This window comes from Cetorhinus maximus, chromosome 23 (genome assembly GCF_964194155.1).
Source record: "Cetorhinus maximus chromosome 23, sCetMax3.hap1.1, whole genome shotgun sequence".
In the NCBI taxonomy this organism is placed as follows: domain Eukaryota; kingdom Metazoa; phylum Chordata; class Chondrichthyes; order Lamniformes; family Cetorhinidae; genus Cetorhinus; species Cetorhinus maximus.
In genome coordinates, this window is record NC_135901.1 from 58,122,913 (window position 1) to 58,136,855 (window position 13,943).

Consider the following 13,943-nt stretch of genomic DNA (forward strand, 5'->3'; position numbering starts at 1 on the left):
AACAGGAAACAGCGCAAAGGCGCAATGGGCTTCACTAAAATGTACAGCTGTGACGTCATGCAGCAGCACATTGGGTCTTTGTTTTGAAGAAATGGAATTCAGCTGTTCTCATTAGGAATGCTGGAGACAGACTGATCAACAATGTCATCATGTCATGATACAGCGCTACAAGAGTTCTTTCGGACAATTATATTTATGTCAGTTTTGTACAAAGAGAATTTTAGTTAATCTCAACTTCTTTGTCTCTTTCCATAACCCTGATTATGTTTCTCCCTTTCATGTCATTGTCCAATTCCCTTCTGAAAACTCTGAGTTAAGAAAAACAATATTGAAAGAGGCGCAGGAGCTTCTGCAGTGTCTATGCACAATGTGTGAAAATTAACAAACCTTCCCTGACCCAATTACATGAAGAGTTGGATTCTGAAACTTTTTACAGTTTTCAAAATTTTTGAAATAGTTGATGTCAAATCGAATTATCAAAAAATGTTTATCCTGACCAATCATCTCCTCAATTTTCTCAGTCAATAGATACAAATTCATTACCTGTTACCAACATTTCATTCAGCAAACACGCACAGTCACACAGGAAAAAAGAAATATCATTTGCAACATCGAAGCAATGAGACATTGAAAAAAGAATTTAACAGTGGAGATGATTTCTGTATGTAACAAAATGCAGGATGATCTGATTAACTGCCAGAGCTGGTTCGAGTTTCGAAACGACCTACCCCTGCTACTTTGCTGCTGTTCTATTTCGTTGGCAATACCAGTGAAGGAAATTATGAGCGTTGCTGCTTACTGTGGTAACGTGGCTGAGCGGTTTAAGTCGCTGGATGAAGACTCCAGTCTCTACTGAGGCGTCGGTTCGGATCCCACCACTAGCAAATATTTAAGTTATCCGCCTTTTAGGATCTGCAGCAGTCCCATTTGAACCAACAGATACCAACTCACACTAAATCCAGCGGACTGTGCAGTTTTTAACTTTGTTAGGAGGAACGAGGAGAGACGACATGAATATGAGTTGCTGGAGGAAAAACACGGGGTGTGGAATGAGAGTCGCTGAGCTGCTCTTCCAGAGACTCGGCAAGTGAATGGCCGTCTGATGTAGCCGTCTATGATTTTATACAAACAACTTTCATGCAAATCTGGGACTTGGACTGAGTTGTTAAGGTGACGGGTTTTGAATGAATTGGGATCTCCACAGGTCGGCTGGAATCCTAATAGCTACGCTTCTTATTATCCCTGAATTTTACTGTGTGCCTGCACAATTAATTGCCGAATGAGTTGAATAAAAAACAGCCATAACTTCCAGCGTTCTCTAATTTTCATTCGTCTGCAAGCATTCACAAAAGTTACAGCTACAAAGTGGAGGATGATGGAAATTGTCACTGAGCAACATTTAAACAGACAGACACCAAGTCCTTGTGGTTGAGTGGGTAAGGCAATGGACACATCGAGAGAATAAATTTTTAAATTCAAATAGCCCAAACTGAAATCACTTGGACAATAGGAACTGTTTCTACTGCTGTCAGGTGTCGCAAAGAACACGAAAGTAAAAGCTCAATAACAAATGTTGCAACAACGGATAGCTTATAATCACCAGGAAAGGCTGAACAGCCTGAAACTCTTTTCTCTGGGAAAGAGAAGGCTGAGAGATGACCTGATAGAAATGGAATGTTTTGCCCCTGTTTCTTCAGGGATTCGAGGTGAAATTTATTCACACAGCTGCAGGTTTACATCCTCTGAATCTGCATCAAACAAACAATGAAATGTTTAGAGATATAGAAAGAAAGATTCTACATTGAGATGGAAATCTTAAGATCGTATTTTGTCATCTATTGCATCAGCATTTTTATCAAACTTTCTCTGTCATTAGATTACCACAGTGAGTACGTTTCAAAAAGATTTCATTGGCTCTAAAGAGCCTCCCGGTTTCCTGAATTGGTGAAAGGCTCTGTTTTAATGTAAATATTTATTTCTCTCTTTCTGTCTGTCAACTTAAAGATAACAATCATATGGAATGGTGAAGTGTATCTGTTCCTTTCTGTGTCTACCGCTCTCTCTCCCTCTGTCTGCTTCTCTTTGCCTCTGTATATCTGTCTCGGTCTCTTTCACTCTCTCAGTCTCTCTGTCTGTGTCTCTATCTCTGTTGACTCTTGTGCTCTTTGTTCCCTCCAATCACTCGCTGTCTGTGTGCAACCAAGATTCACTGGATTGATCCTGAGATGAGACGGCTGTCCTAGGAGGAGAGATTATGTGGGATGAGTCTGTTCCCTCTGGAATTTAGAATAATGAGAGGTGATCTCATTGAACAGTCTGACATTTTGAGACAGCTTGACAGTGAACATGCTGAGAGGCTGTTTCCTCCTGGCTGGAGAGTCTAGAACTGGGCTCACATTCTCCGGATAATGTGTCAGCCATTTAGGACTGAGGTGAGGAGACATTTCTTCACTCAAAGGCTTGTGAATATTTAGAATTCTGTAGCCCACATGTCTCTGGATCCTCAGTCGACGAGTATATTGAAGGCTGAGGTGGATATAGTTTTGGGCTTTAAGGGAATGAAGGACAATCGGGATCAGATGGGAAATTGGTGTTGAGATTGGGGATCTGACATGATCTAATAAAGTGGTAGCGGAGGCTCGAGGGGGCTTATAGTCAATTCCTGTTCCTTTTTTGATGTTTTTAATGTTCTGTTTCAGTGGGAAAACCATCAAAACGACGGGAAACAGCAGGTTGAGAGAGGTAGCCTGGCCGAACGGCCTCAGGCGCTGGATTCAGGTTCCAGTCTCTGTGGAACCGCTGCCAAAGTGTTAGGTGGTTCACCTGCAGATCACTTTGAATGCTCTCTTCTGACGACAAAGTGCCGGCTCAAAGTGAATGCGAGCGTGTATTGGGTTTCATTTTAACCGGGAGAAGAAGAAGAGGCAATGCAAATATTAATTGCTTTTGTGAGAATGCCGGCAATGGAAGTTGCTGACTTGATCTTCCAGACAGCCAGCACGGAGAAGATGGGCCGAAAGCCCGCCTTCTGTGCTGCAGCCATCTTATATAGCAACAACATTATCCTGTCCACAAGGCCAGTTGCAGTGGCCGACTGGTTAAGGCGATGGAGTGAAAATCCATTGGAGTTTCCCCGCTGCTCATTATTCCTGGTTTTAACTCTGTGTCTGCAGAGTTAATTCTCGGTTATATTCAATCAAATCCGTCCAAGCACTAAAGCATCCAATGGGGTTTTCCTATTTCCGTTCATTCACAAAAACTTTCACAAAACTTTTAGTCCTAGTGGAACAAAAACGGAGCCAGGTGGTGTCATGCTTGCTTTCTGGGTGTTTGTCTCTCCTTGGATACAAACCCTTGCCCTCTGTCAGTCTCGGTGTATATGTCGGTGTGTATCCCTCTATGTGTGTCAATGTGCTTCAGTTCCCCGAGGGGGTGAGCACATTTTTACTATCACAAACTTTATTCACATTAGTTGTGCAGTTTCATATCAAAATGTTACAGAGAAAAATATCAGGATGGAAGACGCAGGAGGAGTTTGCAATAAAAACAAAAATAGCTGGAAAAACTCAGCAGGTCTGACAGCATCTGTGGAGAGGAAGACAGAGTTAACGTTTCGAGTCCTTATGATTCTTCATGAGTTCTGTTGAAGAGTCAGTCAAACGGACTCGAAACGTCAACTGTGTTCCTCTCCACAGATGCTGTCAGACCTGCTGAGTTTTTCCAGCTATTTTTGTTTTTGTATCAGACTTCCAGCATTCGTAGTATTTTGCTTTTATCTTAGGAGTTTGCAATGTTTGGAAGGAGGTGCAGCTAAAAAGTGAAAGATTCAGCAACAAGTTTTCTTCTCAGTTAACATGAGATTTGGAAGCAGTTCTGGGAGATATTTGTATCGGTGTCAACAATAAAATCTCCCCTATTACCACTATATTTTGTCGTACACCACCGTCAGCGCTTTGTAGCCGATCACAGCCCTTCTCTCATTCCTTATCTTCACCTCTGTGTTTGTTCTCGACCGGTTGCGACCGAATGACATTTCCAACTCTGATGCAAACCTCGAGCTTTCACTCCACTGAGAATCAGATGACTTGCATTTTTTGCTTTTAATCAGGAAATTATTCAAGATCATTTTTACAGTTTGCACGAGGTCAATAAATTACTACCCCTTGACCGAGAATCGAACCAAAGGCAGCAGCCGTAAAAGAGTTGAATCCTGACCACTAGACCACCAAGGAAGCTGCATACAAATCTTACAACCTGGATGTTATCTCTGCCTTTTATTTCCGACCCCTTTCACCAGAGACACGTTTCAAACGAACATAGGAACATAAGGAAAAGGAGCAGGAGTCGACCATTTGGCCCCTCAACCCTGCCCCGCTATTCAATAAGATAATAGTTGATCTGCCCCAGGCCTCAACTCCTCTTTTGTGCCAGCTCCTCATCGGCCTCAATTCCCCGATATTTTACAAATCCAACTACCTCCTCTTTAAATACTTTCAGTGATCTAGCCGCCACAACTCTCTGGGGTAGAGAATTCCAGACATTTACTGCCCTCTGAGAGAGGGAATTCCTTCGCATCTCACTTTTAAATGAGTGTCCCCTTATTCTGTTACTATGTTCCCTAGTTCGAGATTCCCCCACTAGTGGAAGCATCTTCTCTACATCTGCCCTGTCAAGCTTCCGCAGAATCTTGTCCGTTTCAATAAGGTCACACCTCATTCTTATAAACTCTAATGAATAAAGGCTTAACCTGTTTCGCCGTTTTTGATAAGTCAGCCTCTTCATCCCAAAAATGAGCCTACTGAATCAAGATTCCCCACTACTGGAAACGTCTTCTTTACATTAACCTGTCAAGCCTCCTCGGAATCTTGTAGGTTTATGGAGGAGATTTTACTGTTTGCACCGATACAAATATCTCCCAGATCTAGTTCCAAATCTCGTGTTAAATGAAAAGAAAGCTTCTCGCTGAATCCTCTACTTCATGGCTGCACCTCATGCCAAACATTGCAAACCCGTCTTGCATCTTCCATCCTGATATTTTTCTCTACAACATTTCGATATGAAGCTGTACAACTAACGTGAATAAAATTTTTGATGGTAAAACTGTTTTCAATCTCTCGGGGAATTGAGCCACATTGACACACACAGAGGAAAACACACAGACATATACATATCTCTAAGGAGAGGCAAACACCCAGAAAGCAAGAATGGCATCAGCCTGGCTCCGTTTTTGTTCCATTTCCGACTGGAAATTTCGTGAATCCTTTCATCAATTAACGGAAATAGCTCCCGAGTTTCTGGATGGATTTGGTTCAATGTAACCGATAATTCACACTGTAGACAGATAGTTAAAACCAGGAATGCATTCTCATAAAATCAATAAATATTTGTTTTGCTTCTCCTCCTTCTTCCAGTTAAAATTAAGCCCAATACACTCCCGCATTCACTTTGTGCTGGCACTTTTTCGTCAGAAGAGAGCAGCCAAAGTGACTCACAGGTGAACCAAATATAACTTTGGCAGTGGTGACACAGAGACTGAAATCTGAATCCAGCATCTGAGGCCATTCGGCCAGGCTACCACGCTCAACCTGCTGTTTCCCTTCGCCTTGATGGTATTTCCACTGAGATAGAACATTGAAATGATCAAAAAAGGAACAGGAATTGGCCATAAGCCCCTTCGAGCCTCCTCCACCAGTTCATAAGATCATGGCGGATCCACAATCTCAACACCAATTGCCCACCCAATCCCGATGCCCTTTCATTCCCTTAAAGAGCAAAAATCTTAACATCTCAGCCTTCAATATACTCATCGGCTGAGGATCCACAGACCTCTTGGCTACAGAATTCCAAAGGTTCACAAATATTTGAATGAAGAAATGTCTCCTCACCTCAGTCCTAAACGGCTGACACATTATCTGGAGAATGTGAGCCCAGTTCTAGACACTCCAGCCAGGGGGAAACAGCCTCTCCGCATGTTCACTGTCAAGCTGGCTCAGAATGTCAGACTGTTCAATGAGATCACCTCTCATTATTCTAAACTCCAGAGAGAACAGACTCATCCCACTTAATCTCTCCTCCTAGGACAATCGTCTCATCTCAGGAATCAATCCAGTGAATCTTGGTTGCGCACAGACAGCGAGAGACTAGAAGGAACAAAGAGCACAAGAGTGAACAGAGATAGAGACACAGACAGAGACTGAGAGAGTGAAAGAGAGCGAGGCAGATATACAGAGGCAAAGGGAGACAGATAGAGACAGAGAGTGGAGTAGACACTGGGAACAGATACACATCACCATCCCACATGATTGTTAACTCATATTGAAGTCAGAAAGAAAGAAGAGAAAGAAAGACTTACATTTAAATAGTGCTTTTCACCAACTCTGGATAACGGGAGGCGTTTTACAGCCAATGAAATCTTGCTGAAGTGCAGTCAATGTTGTAATCTAATGACAGAGAGAGTTTGATAAAAGTAATTCATTTAGCAGATGACAAAATCCGACTTTACGAATTCCATCTCAATGCAGAATAATTCTTTCTATATCCCTAAAGATTTCATTGTTTGTTTGTTGCAGATTCAGAAGATGTAAACCTGCAGCTGAAGAAATAAATTTCAACTCGAATCGCTGAAGAAGCAGGGACAAACCATCCCATTTCTATCAGGTCATCTCTCAGCCTTCTCTTTTCCAGAGAAAAGACTTTCAGGCTGTTCAGCCTTTCCTGGTGATTATAACCTATCCGTTCCTGTAACATTTGTGATGGAACTTTTATTTTCCTGTTCCTTGCAGCACCCGACAGCAATAGAAACAGTTCCTAATGTCCGAGTGATTTCACTTTGGACTATTTGTTTTTAGAAACTCATTCTCTCGATGTGTCCATTGCCTTAGCCACTCGACCACAAGGACTCGGTGTCTGCCTGTTTAAATGTTGCTCAGTGACAATTTCCATCATCCTCCACTTTGTACCGCCCCGACCCTTAGAAGCTGAAAAGTCTCCAGTGAAAGAAAAGAAAGAAAACCTCTCTTGTACATTTTAAATCCGGTCCTTTTGTTCTCTTTACCATCTTAATATGAAGCCGCACAATTAACGTGAATAATGTTTGGATGGTAAAAATGGGGAACTGAACCACATTGACACACACACAGGAACACACACGAGAGTGACAGAGGCAAGTCTCTAAGGAGAGACAAACACCCAGAAAGCAAGAATGACACCAATCTCGCACTGTTTTCCTTCCATTTCTAGCTGTAACTTTTGTGAATCCTTGCAGACGAATGGAAATTAGAGAACGCTGGGGAAATTGGGTCAGGGAAACTTTGTTAATTTTCACAAACTGTTCAGAGGCACTGCAGAAGCTCCTGCACCTATGTCAATATTGTTTTTCTTAACTCAGAGTTTTCAAAAGGGAATTGGACAATGACTTGCAAGCGAGTAAAAAAAAAGGTTATGGAAAGAGGCAACGAAATTGAGATTAACTGGAAATCTCTCTGTAGAAAATGGACACAGATATGATTGTCCGAAAGACTTCTTACTGCGCTGTGCCATTTGATGATGACATTGTTGATCAGTCTGTCTCCAGCAATCCTAATGAGAACAGCCGAATTCCATTTCTTCAAAACAAAGACCCAAAGTGCTGCTGCATGACGTCACCGTTTAACATTTTAGTGAAGCCCATTGGGCCTCTGTGTTGTTTCCTGTTTCTGTGGTGCAGTGATTTTCATGCTTATCTAACACGTGAAACGGTCTCTGGTTCAAAACTGGGCAAAGCCATTACCAAAATCTGTGGGGTACAGCCATGTGACCTGGTCAGTGTTTATCCCTCAACAAAAAACACATTATCTGCTCATTTTGACTTCCCTGGTTTTGGCTGTTTCCTGGGCGGTGATTGGCTGCCGGGTTTCCTGCATTACAACAATGACTGCACTTTAATAAAAGCAAAACTGCGGAAATCTAGAAAGGAAAACAGAAAATGCAGGAAAAACTCAGCAGATCTGACAGCATCTGTGGAGAGTGAAACCTGCTGAGTTTTCCAACATTTTCTGTTCTTATTTCAAAAAAGTACTTAATTGGCTGGAAAGTGTTTTGAGACATCCACCGGTCGGGAAAATCGCTATTAAAATGCAAGTCTGTCCATCTTTAATTATCTTAAATCCCAGTCCTCTGGTTACTGACCTCCGTCAGTGGAGAGCGCCCGTCCCCACCGCCCCCACCCCCATCATTTTGAACAGCTCCATGAAATCTCCGTTTAACCGTCTTTATTTTAAAGAGAACAATCCCGGTCTCTATAATCTCTCCACCAAACTGAATTTCCTCATCTTTGGACATGATGAACGGCGAAGGATTGAGATGAGATTTCGGAAAATATTGTCAGTTGGCAGGTGGGAAAATGGAGAAAGAACCAAAACAGAAAAACCAGTCTCCAGCTTTGTGAATCTTCAGAAAGACTTTGGGAACCGGAATCCGAGGAGAATGAAGGGTGAACTGTCCGACTGACCAGAGACAGTCAAGGCACCTTTCCCTTCTTTAAGACGCCGGAACACTGACTCTGATGTTATCAGTGAAATTAACTGATCTGAGACTTTGAAAAGATTATCGTTACTGCACATCAGGAATTCAAGCCTAATATCGGCTTTGGGACAATCAGAATACTGGGCAACAGACAAGAAGCCGAAAGGCTCGAAGGGAGACGGCTCCGGTTGTAGGAGAGCTGGTTCCCGGTGACAGAGATGTGTCTGCAGTGGGTGGGGTCAGACTGTTTCCATGTATCCACAATGAATGTCCCAACCTTTATTTTGGAAGAGTAAAACTGATCGAGAACAATTGTCATTCCGTTCGCAGCAATCTGAAGCTTTAACTCGCTGACACCCGGCTGAAGTTTTTATCGGTCTCTGTGGCGCAATTGGTCAGCGCATTCGGGTATTAACCGAAAAGTTGGTGGTTTGAGACTACCCCGGGACGTCGCTGTCACTAATTTCTCCCCATCAACCTTCATTGTCACACAGTTCCTGATTGTCATTGGGTCCTTGAACTGAATGTCAAGACTCCAGAAATGTTGCCGGCTCCACTGTTATCCAGTGAGCTCCCAGGCAAGCGGCTTTTTTTCGAATATTAATTTCAAATGTAATGGGAAAACAATTAGGCATACCATGAAACGATATCCAACACACTGGAAATCTGTGAAGTTATTGGATTCAAACAAACCCATCAACTCTTCCCTCTTCCTCATTTCCACAGTGAATGAGACAGCGAAAAGCAAAAAAGCAGCAATATTCCGGCCCTACACTCTCCAATCACCCGCTGCCAGCAGAAAGCGCCGACTGCAGCTTCAATCAGCGGGTTACTGCCAATCCCTGGGACACAAGATACTCCAACCCGGGCCAAACCTCCCAATACACCGAGCACAGGCTCAGGAAAACGCAGGTAGATTATATTCATGTCACTAAACCTCCGGGCAGCATTTACAGAATTCCCGAGTGAGTGAGTCACAAATAAAAATCACACCAACTTTCTAATCATTTCACTGTAAAATACCTTCATTTTATTGAAAAGCTGACTGTTGTGAATCTGAAAACGAGCATCATGGGATTTGTGTTACCGAGTGACTTGTTTTCCATTGTTTGTCCGTCAGGTTTGCAATTCAATTTTGTTGGATATTGAAGCGAATCTAATTTCAAAATGAGGACACAAAGCAGGTAAGTATAAAATACAGAAGAAAATCCTGAGGAAAATCAATCACAGTATTTGCAAAGAGGTGCAGCTAAGAAGTGGAAGATGTGAATGATGTTATTGATGATTGAGGGGAATGAATTGCAACCTTGGGGCATTCGTAGGCTGATTACGTTCCACACTTTAAAATTCCGACCAAGCTGAGGTATCGGGTGGAAAGCAACAAAACCATCCATGTAAGTTGGTATATGCGATAGCTGCGAACGTGCCCGGCTGGCTCAGCCGGTAGAACATGTGGTTCAGGGTCGTGGGTTAGAACCCCAATTTGGTCGCTGTTTCAAATTCTGACACAGAGTCGTACGGACTGGAAACATTGACCCTGTTTCTCCCTTCAGCTGCTGAGGTTTTTCCAACATTTTCTGTTTGTGTTTCAGGTTTCCATCATTCGCAGTAATTTGCTTTTATCTTTTTACTTTTACATTTTCCTGCTTCAAAAAACACCAACTAATCACTGCGGCTCCTGTCAAACTTACAAGGCAGAAATTCATCTCTGAAAACAACTGACACACATCAATTTCAAAGTACTTTCATGTTGCATCTCTTTCTGCTTCTGTCCCTGCCTCGCCTCCAGCTCCCTCTATCTGTCCAGTTCCCAGGTCAATTAGCTGCTTGATGCAGACACAGTCAGTTCGTGGGAATGGGTAAAACTCGTGAGTAAAGAGACACCTGGATCTCATCCTCCTGGTTCTCCCAGATACAGGAATGTGCACAGTCCCGATTATCCACAGTCACTCTCCTCCCAGTTGTTCAGCTTTTTAATTGATTTTCACAGTGGGTTTCAATGTGAAGAAAGCAGAGCTGTGATAAGCTGATATTGTTCAGCAGATGTACTGCAAGAAGGTACATAACAGGCTGATTATAACAGTACTCTTTGGACGCAGTGAGCTCTAGTGAAGGATTGGCACCATTAATGTATCGTTTAAGTAGTCTCTCGACAAATCTCGTGCTGGAAATGACAAGAAAACTCACTGAATTTGCTTCGTGTTTTGGTTTCAAAAGAGCCGAATACAAGGTAAGAAAGTACATCTCACTCGAGTGGGTGACAAAATGGCAGAATGACTCGTGCTGTTGGGAAAAATAAAATTATAGAAAGTCACAGCACAGAAAGTGGCCATTCGGCCGGGCGTGCTGCTTTCAAAGAGCAGTAGTGATTGGTTGATACATCAGGAATGATATTTGTGCCAGTGCAAACTGTAGGCAGCAAAATTTGTACGTTTCCCATCCATATTTTGCCTCACACCAACATTCCTATGATCAGTTTAATACCCTCACTCCACTTGAACCAAGTGAGATGATTTCCAGCTCTGAGGCGAAACTTAAACTCTCACTCATCTGATTCTGGTGGAGCTTTTAAACTTTCCCAATTAATGAATAATCAACACTCGTTCGAACAAACTCAATAAATCGACAACCCCTGACTGGGAATCGAACCCGAGCCGCGGCGGTGAAAGCGCTGAATCCTAACCACTAGATAACCAGGGAACGTGCACCAGCATTTTTCGATTCGGCTTATCTACGCTGCTTTTAGCTATTGTTTTTCAGTTCAGATCTCTTTCACCACAAAACTGCCTGTTTAGGTTCAACACAAAGGACTTCTTCAGCCAAGGAAAATAACAGTTGATGTGAGCTGGAACATGAAATTGACAGTAAAGTGAAATCGTCCCACGAGCTGCTCATGTGCAACTTTAAATTTCTAAAACCCTCCACCCTTTTCGCTGTAGGTCAAATGAAAGCGCCGATTCCCAGTCACTGGACATCAGAGTAACTACCAATAAAGCTGGACAGGTGGATTATGGAGGCTACTTTTGACTTTTTTTTCATTCCCGATCTCTTTCGCCAGAGATAACTTTCTCTGACCAAGTGGCCTGTGTCAGATGAACACAAGTGACATCTTCACCAATGAGAAGAACCATTGCTGTTAGCTGGAACATGAAATAGATACTTTCCTCCTTTAAGACAGTTCTTAAAGCCTCCCACTTTGACCGAGATTTTAGTCATCTGACCGAATATGAGGCTCGGTGTCACACTTTGTTATATAATGCTCCTGGGGAACGCCTTGTGAAGGTTTCATTAGGTTAAATGCGCTTTATAATTTAAGTTGTTGTTGTTTTTGGATATATATAGAAAGGGTCACTCTCCAGTTTTATCTTTCACGCTGATGATTGTCTCTGCTACATTTTAACATGAATTCGCACAACTAATGTGAGTCAAGTTTGCAACGTTAAAATCGTTTTCACCACCTCAGGGAACTGAACCACATTGACAATCACAGACACAGAGATATACACCGAGAGTGACAGAGGCCTAAGGAGAAACACTCCCAGAAAGCAAGGATGTCACCAACTTGGCTCAATGTTTGTTCCATTTCCGAAAGCAAATTTCCTGAATGCTGACAAATGAATGGGAATCAGAAAATACAGGAGTATTTGGATGGGTTTCTTTCTATTTAACTGATAATTAAACTGGTTAAATTCAAAAATGGTGAAAACTTTAGTCAGCAGGATTCCAACCCTTGTGTTCATATTTACAACAAACGTTAATTATCTAAATTTCGCTCACACTAAAATAAACAAGCCTGGATAATGTTCTTGCCAGGTTTCAAACCGCAGCTCCATCATACGTGAAGCGAATATGACCCCCACTCGCCTCTACAAACTCTGCACTGTAAAGATCCCAGTGGAGCTGTCTGGAATGTTAAACGGTGACGTCATGCAGCAGCACTTTGGGTCTTTGTTTTGAAGAAATGGAATTAGGCTGTTCTCATTAGGAATGCTGGAGACAGACTGATCAACAATGTCATCATCAAATGGCACAGCTCAGTAAGAGGACCTTCCACACATCTTGTCTATATCAGTTTTGTACAAAGAGCTTTATAATTAATGACAGTTTCCTTCTCTTTCTCCTTAACCCTGTTTTTATTTCACTTTCAAGCCATTGTCCAATTCCCATTTGGAAACTCGGTGTTAAGGAAACCAATATTGGAAGTTTCAGCTGGTTCCTCACCTGAGCAAATACGTCAGACTTGCTCCAGACACTGACCTTTGCAGCGCTTTAATTTGGTTAGGAGAACAAGGCAATATAATTTGCAGGCTAACCTGAATGTTTTTAAAAAATCATTCATGGGATGTGGGCTTCGCTGTCTGGGCCAGCATTTAATGCCCATCCCTATTTGCCCTTGGGAAGATTGTCTGCCTTCCTGAACCGCTGCAGTCCATGTGGTGTAGGTACACCCACAGTGCTGTTAGGAAGGCCAGAACAAATTAAATGTAAAATAAAACTTATCGTACTCCACCCTACAATGCATCTTAGCCTCATGTTGGAACAGTAGCCCAACTGAACCAAAGTTTATTTGTTGCACTTAACAGAGCAGCATTCTCTTGTCCTTTCTTGGCAAGATTGTCATTTTAGTTCTGATTATGGGGCAAGCTTTGTGTTGTCAACTAGCGTCCACTAGGAACTGGGTTGAGACGGTCCAAATACATTTCACGCAGGATCTTGAACCAGTGACAGTGAAGGAACGGCGATAAATTTCCAAGTCAGGATGGTGAGTGACTGAAAGGGAACTTCCAGGTGGTGGTGTTCCCATCTATCTTTTGCCTTTGTCCTTCTAGCTGGCAGTGGTCGTGAGTTTGGATGCTGCTGTCTAAGGAGCCTTGGTGAATTCCTGCAGTGCATCTTGTAGATGGTACACACTGATGCTACTGCATGTCGGTGGTGAAGAGAGTGAATGTGGATGTGGTGCCAGTCCAGCAGACTGCTTTGCCCTAGATGGTGTCCATTTTCTTCAGTGTTGTGGGAGCTGCACTCATCCAGGCAAGTAGCGAGTATTCCATCAGACTCCAAACTTGTGCCTTGCAGATAGTGGACAGGCTTCTGTGAGTCAGGAGGTGAGTTACTCGTTGCACGACTCCTAGCCTCTGACCTGCTCTTGTAGCCACAGTGTTTGTACGGCTAGTCCAGTTCAGTTCTTGGTCAATGTTAACCCCCAGGGCATTGATAGTGAAGGATTTGTGATGGTAATGCCATTGAACATCAAGCGGCGATGGTTGGATCCTCTCTTGTTGGAGCTGGCCATTACCTGACACTTGTGTGCTGTGAATGTTGCTTGCTAATTGTCAGGCCAAGCCTGGATATTATCCAGGCCTTGCTGCATTTGGACATGAACTGCTTCAGTATCTGAAGGGTCGGGTATAAGATCATAAGACCATAAAACATAGGAGCAG